The sequence below is a fragment of the Protopterus annectens genome, chromosome 8.part0 (assembly GCF_019279795.1).
Source record: "Protopterus annectens isolate FY-2018-M chromosome 8.part0, PAN1.0, whole genome shotgun sequence".
In the NCBI taxonomy this organism is placed as follows: Eukaryota; Metazoa; Chordata; order Ceratodontiformes; family Protopteridae; genus Protopterus; species Protopterus annectens.
Genome location: NC_056741.1, coordinates 1221395350 through 1221406743, shown reverse-complemented (window position 1 = coordinate 1221406743; position 11394 = coordinate 1221395350). Strand labels below are relative to the sequence as shown.

Sequence of the window (11394 nt, the reverse complement as noted above, 5' to 3'; positions counted from 1 at the left end):
TTATCAAACACGTTATTGAGTACAATACCCCCTTCAGAATGTACCTTGCCAAGTACATGCAGCAGTTGGAGAGATCACAGAAGTTCCTGACCAGGAAAACTCAGGGTCTCAAACACCTATCCTATACAGATAGGCTAAATCCCTCTCCATCTATTCAGTCTCATACAGACTGCTCACAGGTGACCTGTGTCTGGCATACATGGCCATTTCAGACTCAGCCTTGATGGAATTGCTGCATATCTGTAAGTCAAACTTCACTCACTCAACCTTCACCCAAGGTATCAACCTGGTCTGTGACATTAATAGAACTTGCTGGCGGGATAGATTTATGTCCTAAAGACTCCCCCATCTGTGGCATAGACTTCCTCTCCATGTCAAGCAGAGTACCTCACTAGCCCTGTTTAAGAGGAACCTGGATGACTGGATGGGAAATACAAAATATACCCATGGGATCCCACCTGTGTCGCTGCTGGACAGGGAAAGCAGGTGCTGACTTTGTGGAAACATGGGTGAAATTCTTTGCAAGGCTTAAAAGAGCATCAGAGCCAATAGCTTAGTATCATCTTAAGATCCTAAGGAGTTAAGTGTACAAAGCAGATTTGGGGTAGTGCAGATACTCTTCCAAGCACTCATGTCTTACGATTGTTTCCTATTGTACTGTCAGCACAGCACAATGTTCACGCTGCCACCTCATTTTCTTCTTTTTCAAATCTGTCACAATTTACAAACTATCTAATCAGTATTTAGGCCTCACCTGGATGTCTTACGATTGTTTCCTTGCCTGTGCGTTTCTGGACACTCTCGTGTTTGATTTTTGTGTCTGTCGTCATTTTTTGTACACTGAATGTGGCTGAATCAAGTCTCTGTGGATCAGCCCATTCCACAGTTGACTGACATCCAATAAATAAATAAATAAATAAAACGAGGGAGACGGATGTCTAATGACAAAAAGAAAAAAGGCTGGTGGAGCATGAGCAGTCAAGTAAAATTAAGCAAGGGGTTGGGCGTTATAGCATTGGTGGTATAGTGGTGAGCATAGCTGCCTTCCAAGCAGTTGACCCGGGTTCGATTCCTGGCCAATGCACGAAATCTGTATATTTAAGCATTTTTCTAAATCCTGCTGCAAAGACACACAGCATATTTTGTGACTCTTTGTTCTTTTCTCTGCCCTTTGCATTTCATAAAACACACTTTCTCATGCAGCAGCGTCAGCCAGCTTTCATCACACTTTTGTTTCACCTGCCGCATGACAGATTCCTGAACATCTGTGTGCCCTTTATTGCTACTTTTCTCAGAATAATGCAGAAAGTGAGAGGATTCCCTGAATGTATCCTGAGAGGTGGATGTGCTGCTGATGAGCTTTGAATCACAGTGGCTGACTTCAAGTATGTGCAACTTGACCTCTGCAGCAGAAGAATCACATGGGACTTTATGTCCTATGACTGTTGGTGGCTCCTGTGATTTACCATGGCGTGTTGGACTGGACTGTTGAATTTTACCATTTGACAAGCTGCTAGGCAGAGCAGTCGAGTGAAAGATTCATAGGTTCATAGGTTCATAGGTTGGTACTAGGCTATCAGCCCTAGGGCCTATCCAAGCCTAGCCATAACAATTCCCTGGCTATTTCTTCCCACATTATTTACTTTCCTGGACCCCTGTCTAGCAGGGCGACTGACGTGATCCCTGGGGTGAATTTCCTATCTCCCATCCAATCGTCAAGGTTCCTCTTGAAGAGGTCCAAAGAGGCACTCTGCTTGACATGTATGGGCATGTAGTCGTTTGAGAAAGACTGAAACCCATCATGTGGGAGGAAGTGTTTAATTCTGGAACTAAAGGTGTCGGAGAGAGGGCTTGAAAAAGGGGCATGCCGTGCTGCCTGGACAATGAGGGCCCTAGTAGAGAGAATGTATGGCAAGGAGCTCCTGTATCCAAGTGAGGCCTAAATGCTGATTAGGAGGTATGTAAAGAGTGAGACAAATTTGAAAGAGAAGAGCATCAGGTAGTAATGTGAATGTTGGGCTGTGCTGGCAGTAGATGGTGCAATGTGGAGAGGAAGTAGAGAAGGTGGTTGGAGGTTATGAGTGGCATTTTCATAAGAGGCTGAGCTCCTTGACGTGTGTGTGTGTGTGTGTGTGTGTGTGTGTGTGTGTGTGTGTGTGTGTGTGTGTGTGTGTGTGTGTGTGTGTGTGTGTGTGTGTGTGTGAAGGAAAAAAGTGAAATGGGCGTTGCTCTGAACCTAGGTAGATTGACCACAAGATGTCAGCAAAGTATTGTGATGTGAGGCATGCACGTCTGAAAGCAGAAATCAGTCGGCTGTGGAAGGGATTATTCATGGGCTTTCCCATATGGTCTAGCGGTTAGGATTCCTGGTTTTCACCCAGGCGGCCCGGTGTGGGAATGGGTTGCATTTTTGGGGGTTTAATTATAAACAGCTACTACCAGGCAGATAAGATCAGATAAGACTACTCGGGTTAATGATAGTACTGATGCGCTCCTCAACTATATTCTCTTCAAAAACTTAAGTCATTCGGCTCCAGCCCCATCTCAGTGTCTTGATGACCTTGCAGTGAGGAGGACCTACATACTGCAGCGTCCTCCACACTGCAGCAAACATGCCCTTGGTACAGTTGAAAACTGCAACTGCCGTGACCTCTGCTTGATCTGTGAAATAGAAGTGGATGCCTAGTAAGATTGGCACTTGAACTGCAGCTGTGATGAGATGAATCCTAAGGTAGCTACGCCATGAGTGTACTGCAGTGGCTTGTATAGTCGGTGGCCAGGTTTTTATTCAGTTTCCACCTGGATGGACTGATCCACAGGGAAATGTACAGACCCTATCATGTCTATGTGAAGCTCCAGACTCCAGATTCAATCTTCTTCCCAATGGTGCTGACTAATTTGGGCCACATCAAGGTCAGGAAGTGCACTAGAATGTCTGCGCTCCCTGCGGATTTGTGAAAACTGTGGTACAGGGACTGGAAAGGTCTCTCTTGTTTGGCTGTGATCACGGTGGATATGTCACCCTGTATGCTAGTGATCAAGATGAAGAACATATCTGTGTGCCTGTGCTTTGTGTATGATTAGGAAGTAGGGAGCAGACTAGGCTGCTGCTCAGCACCTAATAGGAGGTGGGTCAGCATCAAAAAGAAAGGTTCGAGGGCCGCTGCTGTCAATGCGTACATTCTGAGTAAATGCTGCCTGATTGCAGCAAGCTGTCGTGAAAATACTGAATGTATTCACTTGGCTGGGAGAGATCTGATAAATTTGAAGATGAAATGCAACATCCCTTCCTTTTTCGCTTCTACTATGTGATACACAGTAGCATTAACAAAGGTCTGAAAGGGAACTTGTGCGCTGAGTTTGGGGGCAGATAGAGAAGGGCCTCTGCAAAGAGTTCAGACTTCTACTGTCCTACCTCGTGTAACGATATCACGACACTGAAGCTGTACTTAGGATACACATGACTTTATTTGCTCTGTTACTGGGAAGTCATGATCATTTTTCTCTGTGACCTGCGCTCTTGTGAGTTAAGATCCTAAGGAGTTAAGTGTACAAAGCAGATTTGGGGTAGTGCAGATACTCTTCCAAGCACTCATGTCTTACGATTGTTTCCTATTGTACTGTCAGCACAGCACAATGTTCACGCTGCCACCTCATTTTCTTCTTTTTCAAATCTGTCACAATTTACAAACTATCTAATCAGTATTTAGGCCTCACCTGGATGTCTTACGATTGTTTCCTTGCCTGTGCGTTTCTGGACACTCTCGTGTTTGATTTTTGTGTCTGTCGTCATTTTTTGTACACTGAATGTGGCTGAATCAAGTCTCTGTGGATCAGCCCATTCCACAGTTGACTGACATCCAATAAATAAATAAATAAATAAAACGAGGGAGACGGATGTCTAATGACAAAAAAGAAAAAAGGCTGGTGGAGCATGAGCAGTCAAGTAAAATTAAGCAAGGGGTTGGGCGTTATAGCATTGGTGGTATAGTGGTGAGCATAGCTGCCTTCCAAGCAGTTGACCCGGGTTCGATTCCCGGCCAATGCACGAAATCTGTATATTTAAGCATTTTTCTAAATCCTGCTGCAAAGACACACAGCATATTTTGTGACTCTTTGTTCTTTTCTCTGCCCTTTGCATTTCATAAAACACACTTTCTCATGCAGCAGCGTCAGCCAGCTTTCATCACACTTTTGTTTCACCTGCCGCATGACAGATTCCTGAACATCTGTGTGCCCTTTATTGCTACTTTTCTCAGAATAATGCAGAAAGTGAGAGGATTCCCTGAATGTATCCTGAGAGGTGGATGTGCTGCTGATGAGCTTTGAATCACAGTGGCTGACTTCAAGTATGTGCAACTTGACCTCTGCAGCAGAAGAATCACATGGGACTTTATGTCCTATGACTGTTGGTGGCTCCTGTGATTTACCATGGCGTGTTGGACTGGACTGTTGAATTTTACCATTTGACAAGCTGCTAGGCAGAGCAGTCGAGTGAAAGATTCATAGGTTCATAGGTTCATAGGTTGGTACTAGGCTATCAGCCCTAGGGCCTATCCAAGCCTAGCCATAACAATTCCCTGGCTATTTCTTCCCACATTATTTACTTTCCTGGACCCCTGTCTAGCAGGGCGACTGACGTGATCCCTGGGGTGAATTTCCTATCTCCCATCCAATCGTCAAGGTTCCTCTTGAAGAGGTCCAAAGAGGCACTCTGCTTGACATGTATGGGCATGTAGTCGTTTGAGAAAGACTGAAACCCATCATGTGGGAGGAAGTGTTTAATTCTGGAACTAAAGGTGTCGGAGAGAGGGCTTGAAAAAGGGGCATGCCGTGCTGCCTGGACAATGAGGGCCCTAGTAGAGAGAATGTATGGCAAGGAGCTCCTGTATCCAAGTGAGGCCTAAATGCTGATTAGGAGGTATGTAAAGAGTGAGACAAATTTGAAAGAGAAGAGCATCAGGTAGTAATGTGAATGTTGGGCTGTGCTGGCAGTAGATGGTGCAATGTGGAGAGGAAGTAGAGAAGGTGGTTGGAGGTTATGAGTGGCATTTTCATAAGAGGCTGAGCTCCTTGACGTGTGTGTGTGTGTGTGTGTGTGTGTGTGTGTGTGTGTGTGTGTGTGTGTGTGTGTGTGTGTGTGTGTGTGTGTGTGTGTGTGTGTGTGAAGGAAAAAAGTGAAATGGGCGTTGCTCTGAACCTAGGTAGATTGACCACAAGATGTCAGCAAAGTATTGTGATGTGAGGCATGCACGTCTGAAAGCAGAAATCAGTCGGCTGTGGAAGGGATTATTCATGGGCTTTCCCATATGGTCTAGCGGTTAGGATTCCTGGTTTTCACCCAGGCGGCCCGGGTTCGACTCGGTGTGGGAATGGGTTGCATTTTTGGGGGTTTAATTATAAACAGCTACTACCAGGCAGATAAGATCAGATAAGACTACTCGGGTTAATGATAGTACTGATGCGCTCCTCAACTATATTCTCTTCAAAAACTTAAGTCATTCGGCTCCAGCCCCATCTCAGTGTCTTGATGACCTTGCAGTGAGGAGGACCTACATACTGCAGCGTCCTCCACACTGCAGCAAACATGCCCTTGGTACAGTTGAAAACTGCAACTGCCGTGACCTCTGCTTGATCTGTGAAATAGAAGTGGATGCCTAGTAAGATTGGCACTTGAACTGCAGCTGTGATGAGATGAATCCTAAGGTAGCTACGCCATGAGTGTACTGCAGTGGCTTGTATAGTCGGTGGCCAGGTTTTTATTCAGTTTCCACCTGGATGGACTGATCCACAGGGAAATGTACAGACCCTATCATGTCTATGTGAAGCTCCAGACTCCAGATTCAATCTTCTTCCCAATGGTGCTGACTAATTTGGGCCACATCAAGGTCAGGAAGTGCACTAGAATGTCTGCGCTCCCTGCGGATTTGTGAAAACTGTGGTACAGGGACTGGAAAGGTCTCTCTTGTTTGGCTGTGATCACGGTGGATATGTCACCCTGTATGCTAGTGATCAAGATGAAGAACATATCTGTGTGCCTGTGCTTTGTGTATGATTAGGAAGTAGGGAGCAGACTAGGCTGCTGCTCAGCACCTAATAGGAGGTGGGTCAGCATCAAAAAGAAAGGTTCGAGGGCCGCTGCTGTCAATGCGTACATTCTGAGTAAATGCTGCCTGATTGCAGCAAGCTGTCGTGAAAATACTGAATGTATTCACTTGGCTGGGAGAGATCTGATAAATTTGAAGATGAAATGCAACATCCCTTCCTTTTTCGCTTCTACTATGTGATACACAGTAGCATTAACAAAGGTCTGAAAGGGAACTTGTGCGCTGAGTTTGGGGGCAGATAGAGAAGGGCCTCTGCAAAGAGTTCAGACTTCTACTGTCCTACCTCGTGTAACGATATCACGACACTGAAGCTGTACTTAGGATACACATGACTTTATTTGCTCTGTTACTGGGAAGTCATGATCATTTTTTCTCTGTGACCTGCGCTCTTGTGAGTTAAGATCCTAAGGAGTTAAGTGTACAAAGCAGATTTGGGGTAGTGCAGATACTCTTCCAAGCACTCATGTCTTACGATTGTTTCCTATTGTACTGTCAGCACAGCACAATGTTCACGCTGCCACCTCATTTTCTTCTTTTTCAAATCTGTCACAATTTACAAACTATCTAATCAGTATTTAGGCCTCACCTGGATGTCTTACGATTGTTTCCTTGCCTGTGCGTTTCTGGACACTCTCGTGTTTGATTTTTGTGTCTGTCGTCATTTTTTGTACACTGAATGTGGCTGAATCAAGTCTCTGTGGATCAGCCCATTCCACAGTTGACTGACATCCAATAAATAAATAAATAAATAAATAAAACGAGGGAGACGGATGTCTAATGACAAAAAAGAAAAAAGGCTGGTGGAGCATGAGCAGTCAAGTAAAATTAAGCAAGGGGTTGGGCGTTATAGCATTGGTGGTATAGTGGTGAGCATAGCTGCCTTCCAAGCAGTTGACCCGGGTTCGATTCCTGGCCAATGCACGAAATCTGTATATTTAAGCATTTTTCTAAATCCTGCTGCAAAGACACACAGCATATTTTGTGACTCTTTGTTCTTTTCTCTGCCCTTTGCATTTCATAAAACACACTTTCTCATGCAGCAGCGTCAGCCAGCTTTCATCACACTTTTGTTTCACCTGCCGCATGACAGATTCCTGAACATCTGTGTGCCCTTTATTGCTACTTTTCTCAGAATAATGCAGAAAGTGAGAGGATTCCCTGAATGTATCCTGAGAGGTGGATGTGCTGCTGATGAGCTTTGAATCACAGTGGCTGACTTCAAGTATGTGCAACTTGACCTCTGCAGCAGAAGAATCACATGGGACTTTATGTCCTATGACTGTTGGTGGCTCCTGTGATTTACCATGGCGTGTTGGACTGGACTGTTGAATTTTACCATTTGACAAGCTGCTAGGCAGAGCAGTCGAGTGAAAGATTCATAGGTTCATAGGTTCATAGGTTGGTACTAGGCTATCAGCCCTAGGGCCTATCCAAGCCTAGCCATAACAATTCCCTGGCTATTTCTTCCCACATTATTTACTTTCCTGGACCCCTGTCTAGCAGGGCGACTGACGTGATCCCTGGGGTGAATTTCCTATCTCCCATCCAATCGTCAAGGTTCCTCTTGAAGAGGTCCAAAGAGGCACTCTGCTTGACATGTATGGGCATGTAGTCGTTTGAGAAAGACTGAAACCCATCATGTGGGAGGAAGTGTTTAATTCTGGAACTAAAGGTGTCGGAGAGAGGGCTTGAAAAAGGGGCATGCCGTGCTGCCTGGACAATGAGGGCCCTAGTAGAGAGAATGTATGGCAAGGAGCTCCTGTATCCAAGTGAGGCCTAAATGCTGATTAGGAGGTATGTAAAGAGTGAGACAAATTTGAAAGAGAAGAGCATCAGGTAGTAATGTGAATGTTGGGCTGTGCTGGCAGTAGATGGTGCAATGTGGAGAGGAAGTAGAGAAGGTGGTTGGAGGTTATGAGTGGCATTTTCATAAGAGGCTGAGCTCCTTGACGTGTGTGTGTGTGTGTGTGTGTGTGTGTGTGTGTGTGTGTGTGTGTGTGTGTGTGTGTGTGTGTGTGTGTGTGTGTGTGTGTGTGTGTGTGAAGGAAAAAAGTGAAATGGGCGTTGCTCTGAACCTAGGTAGATTGACCACAAGATGTCAGCAAAGTATTGTGATGTGAGGCATGCACGTCTGAAAGCAGAAATCAGTCGGCTGTGGAAGGGATTATTCATGGGCTTTCCCATATGGTCTAGCGGTTAGGATTCCTGGTTTTCACCCAGGCGGCCCGGGTTCGACTCCCGGTGTGGGAATGGGTTGCATTTTTGGGGTTTAATTATAAACAGCTACTACCAGGCAGATAAGATCAGATAAGACTACTCGGGTTAATGATAGTACTGATGCGCTCCTCAACTATATTCTCTTCAAAAACTTAAGTCATTCGGCTCCAGCCCCATCTCAGTGTCTTGATGACCTTGCAGTGAGGAGGACCTACATACTGCAGCGTCCTCCACACTGCAGCAAACATGCCCTTGGTACAGTTGAAAACTGCAACTGCCGTGACCTCTGCTTGATCTGTGAAATAGAAGTGGATGCCTAGTAAGATTGGCACTTGAACTGCAGCTGTGATGAGATGAATCCTAAGGTAGCTACGCCATGAGTGTACTGCAGTGGCTTGTATAGTCGGTGGCCAGGTTTTTATTCAGTTTCCACCTGGATGGACTGATCCACAGGGAAATGTACAGACCCTATCATGTCTATGTGAAGCTCCAGACTCCAGATTCAATCTTCTTCCCAATGGTGCTGACTAATTTGGGCCACATCAAGGTCAGGAAGTGCACTAGAATGTCTGCGCTCCCTGCGGATTTGTGAAAACTGTGGTACAGGGACTGGAAAGGTCTCTCTTGTTTGGCTGTGATCACGGTGGATATGTCACCCTGTATGCTAGTGATCAAGATGAAGAACATATCTGTGTGCCTGTGCTTTGTGTATGATTAGGAAGTAGGGAGCAGACTAGGCTGCTGCTCAGCACCTAATAGGAGGTGGGTCAGCATCAAAAAGAAAGGTTCGAGGGCCGCTGCTGTCAATGCGTACATTCTGAGTAAATGCTGCCTGATTGCAGCAAGCTGTCGTGAAAATACTGAATGTATTCACTTGGCTGGGAGAGATCTGATAAATTTGAAGATGAAATGCAACATCCCTTCCTTTTTCGCTTCTACTATGTGATACACAGTAGCATTAACAAAGGTCTGAAAGGGAACTTGTGCGCTGAGTTTGGGGGCAGATAGAGAAGGGCCTCTGCAAAGAGTTCAGACTTCTACTGTCCTACCTCGTGTAACGATATCACGACACTGAAGCTGTACTTAGGATACACATGACTTTATTTGCTCTGTTACTGGGAAGTCATGATCATTTTTTCTCTGTGACCTGCGCTCTTGTGAGTTAAGATCCTAAGGAGTTAAGTGTACAAAGCAGATTTGGGGTAGTGCAGATACTCTTCCAAGCACTCATGTCTTACGATTGTTTCCTATTGTACTGTCAGCACAGCACAATGTTCACGCTGCCACCTCATTTTCTTCTTTTTCAAATCTGTCACAATTTACAAACTATCTAATCAGTATTTAGGCCTCACCTGGATGTCTTACGATTGTTTCCTTGCCTGTGCGTTTCTGGACACTCTCGTGTTTGATTTTTGTGTCTGTCGTCATTTTTTGTACACTGAATGTGGCTGAATCAAGTCTCTGTGGATCAGCCCATTCCACAGTTGACTGACATCCAATAAATAAATAAATAAATAAAACGAGGGAGACGGATGTCTAATGACAAAAAGAAAAAAGGCTGGTGGAGCATGAGCAGTCAAGTAAAATTAAGCAAGGGGTTGGGCGTTATAGCATTGGTGGTATAGTGGTGAGCATAGCTGCCTTCCAAGCAGTTGACCCGGGTTCGATTCCTGGCCAATGCACGAAATCTGTATATTTAAGCATTTTTCTAAATCCTGCTGCAAAGACACACAGCATATTTTGTGACTCTTTGTTCTTTTCTCTGCCCTTTGCATTTCATAAAACACACTTTCTCATGCAGCAGCGTCAGCCAGCTTTCATCACACTTTTGTTTCACCTGCCGCATGACAGATTCCTGAACATCTGTGTGCCCTTTATTGCTACTTTTCTCAGAATAATGCAGAAAGTGAGAGGATTCCCTGAATGTATCCTGAGAGGTGGATGTGCTGCTGATGAGCTTTGAATCACAGTGGCTGACTTCAAGTATGTGCAACTTGACCTCTGCAGCAGAAGAATCACATGGGACTTTATGTCCTATGACTGTTGGTGGCTCCTGTGATTTACCATGGCGTGTTGGACTGGACTGTTGAATTTTACCATTTGACAAGCTGCTAGGCAGAGCAGTCGAGTGAAAGATTCATAGGTTCATAGGTTCATAGGTTGGTACTAGGCTATCAGCCCTAGGGCCTATCCAAGCCTAGCCATAACAATTCCCTGGCTATTTCTTCCCACATTATTTACTTTCCTGGACCCCTGTCTAGCAGGGCGACTGACGTGATCCCTGGGGTGAATTTCCTATCTCCCATCCAATCGTCAAGGTTCCTCTTGAAGAGGTCCAAAGAGGCACTCTGCTTGACATGTATGGGCATGTAGTCGTTTGAGAAAGACTGAAACCCATCATGTGGGAGGAAGTGTTTAATTCTGGAACTAAAGGTGTCGGAGAGAGGGCTTGAAAAGGGGCATGCCGTGCTGCCTGGACAATGAGGGCCCTAGTAGAGAGAATGTATGGCAAGGAGCTCCTGTATCCAAGTGAGGCCTAAATGCTGATTAGGAGGTATGTAAAGAGTGAGACAAATTTGAAAGAGAAGAGCATCAGGTAGTAATGTGAATGTTGGGCTGTGCTGGCAGTAGATGGTGCAATGTGGAGAGGAAGTAGAGAAGGTGGTTGGAGGTTATGAGTGGCATTTTCATAAGAGGCTGAGCTCCTTGACGTGTGTGTGTGTGTGTGTGTGTGTGTGTGTGTGTGTGTGTGTGTGTGTGTGTGTGTGTGTGTGTGTGTGTGTGTGTGTGTGTGTGTGTGAAGGAAAAAAGTGAAATGGGCGTTGCTCTGAACCTAGGTAGATTGACCACAAGATGTCAGCAAAGTATTGTGATGTGAGGCATGCACGTCTGAAAGCAGAAATCAGTCGGCTGTGGAAGGGATTATTCATGGGCTTTCCCATATGGTCTAGCGGTTAGGATTCCTGGTTTTCACCCAGGCGGCCCGGGTTCGACTCGTGGTGTGGGAATGGGTTGCATTTTTGGGGGTTTAATTATAAACAGCTACTACCAGGCAGATAAGATCAGATAA

The 11394-nt window shown here is 45.3% G+C and overlaps 5 non-coding genes across 5 annotated transcripts; all 5 read left to right on the top strand.

Annotated features, from left to right (window-relative positions):
• Nucleotides 1–1012: 1012 nt before the first annotated feature.
• On the top strand, nt 1013–1084 carry TRNAG-UCC. The gene has a single exon. It is a non-coding gene; the product is annotated as a tRNA-Gly (tRNA).
• Nucleotides 1085–3976: 2892 nt separating this feature from the next.
• TRNAG-UCC lies at nt 3977–4048 on the top strand. Its single transcript has one exon. It is a non-coding gene; the product is annotated as a tRNA-Gly (tRNA).
• Nucleotides 4049–6956: 2908 nt separating this feature from the next.
• Nucleotides 6957–7028, top strand: TRNAG-UCC. Its single transcript has one exon. It is a non-coding gene; the product is annotated as a tRNA-Gly (tRNA).
• A 1257-nt stretch (nt 7029–8285) lies between these two features.
• On the top strand, nt 8286–8357 carry TRNAE-UUC. Its single transcript has one exon. It is a non-coding gene; the product is annotated as a tRNA-Glu (tRNA).
• A 1577-nt stretch (nt 8358–9934) lies between these two features.
• On the top strand, nt 9935–10006 carry TRNAG-UCC. The gene has a single exon. It is a non-coding gene; the product is annotated as a tRNA-Gly (tRNA).
• The last annotated feature ends 1388 nt before the right edge of the window (nt 10007–11394 follow it).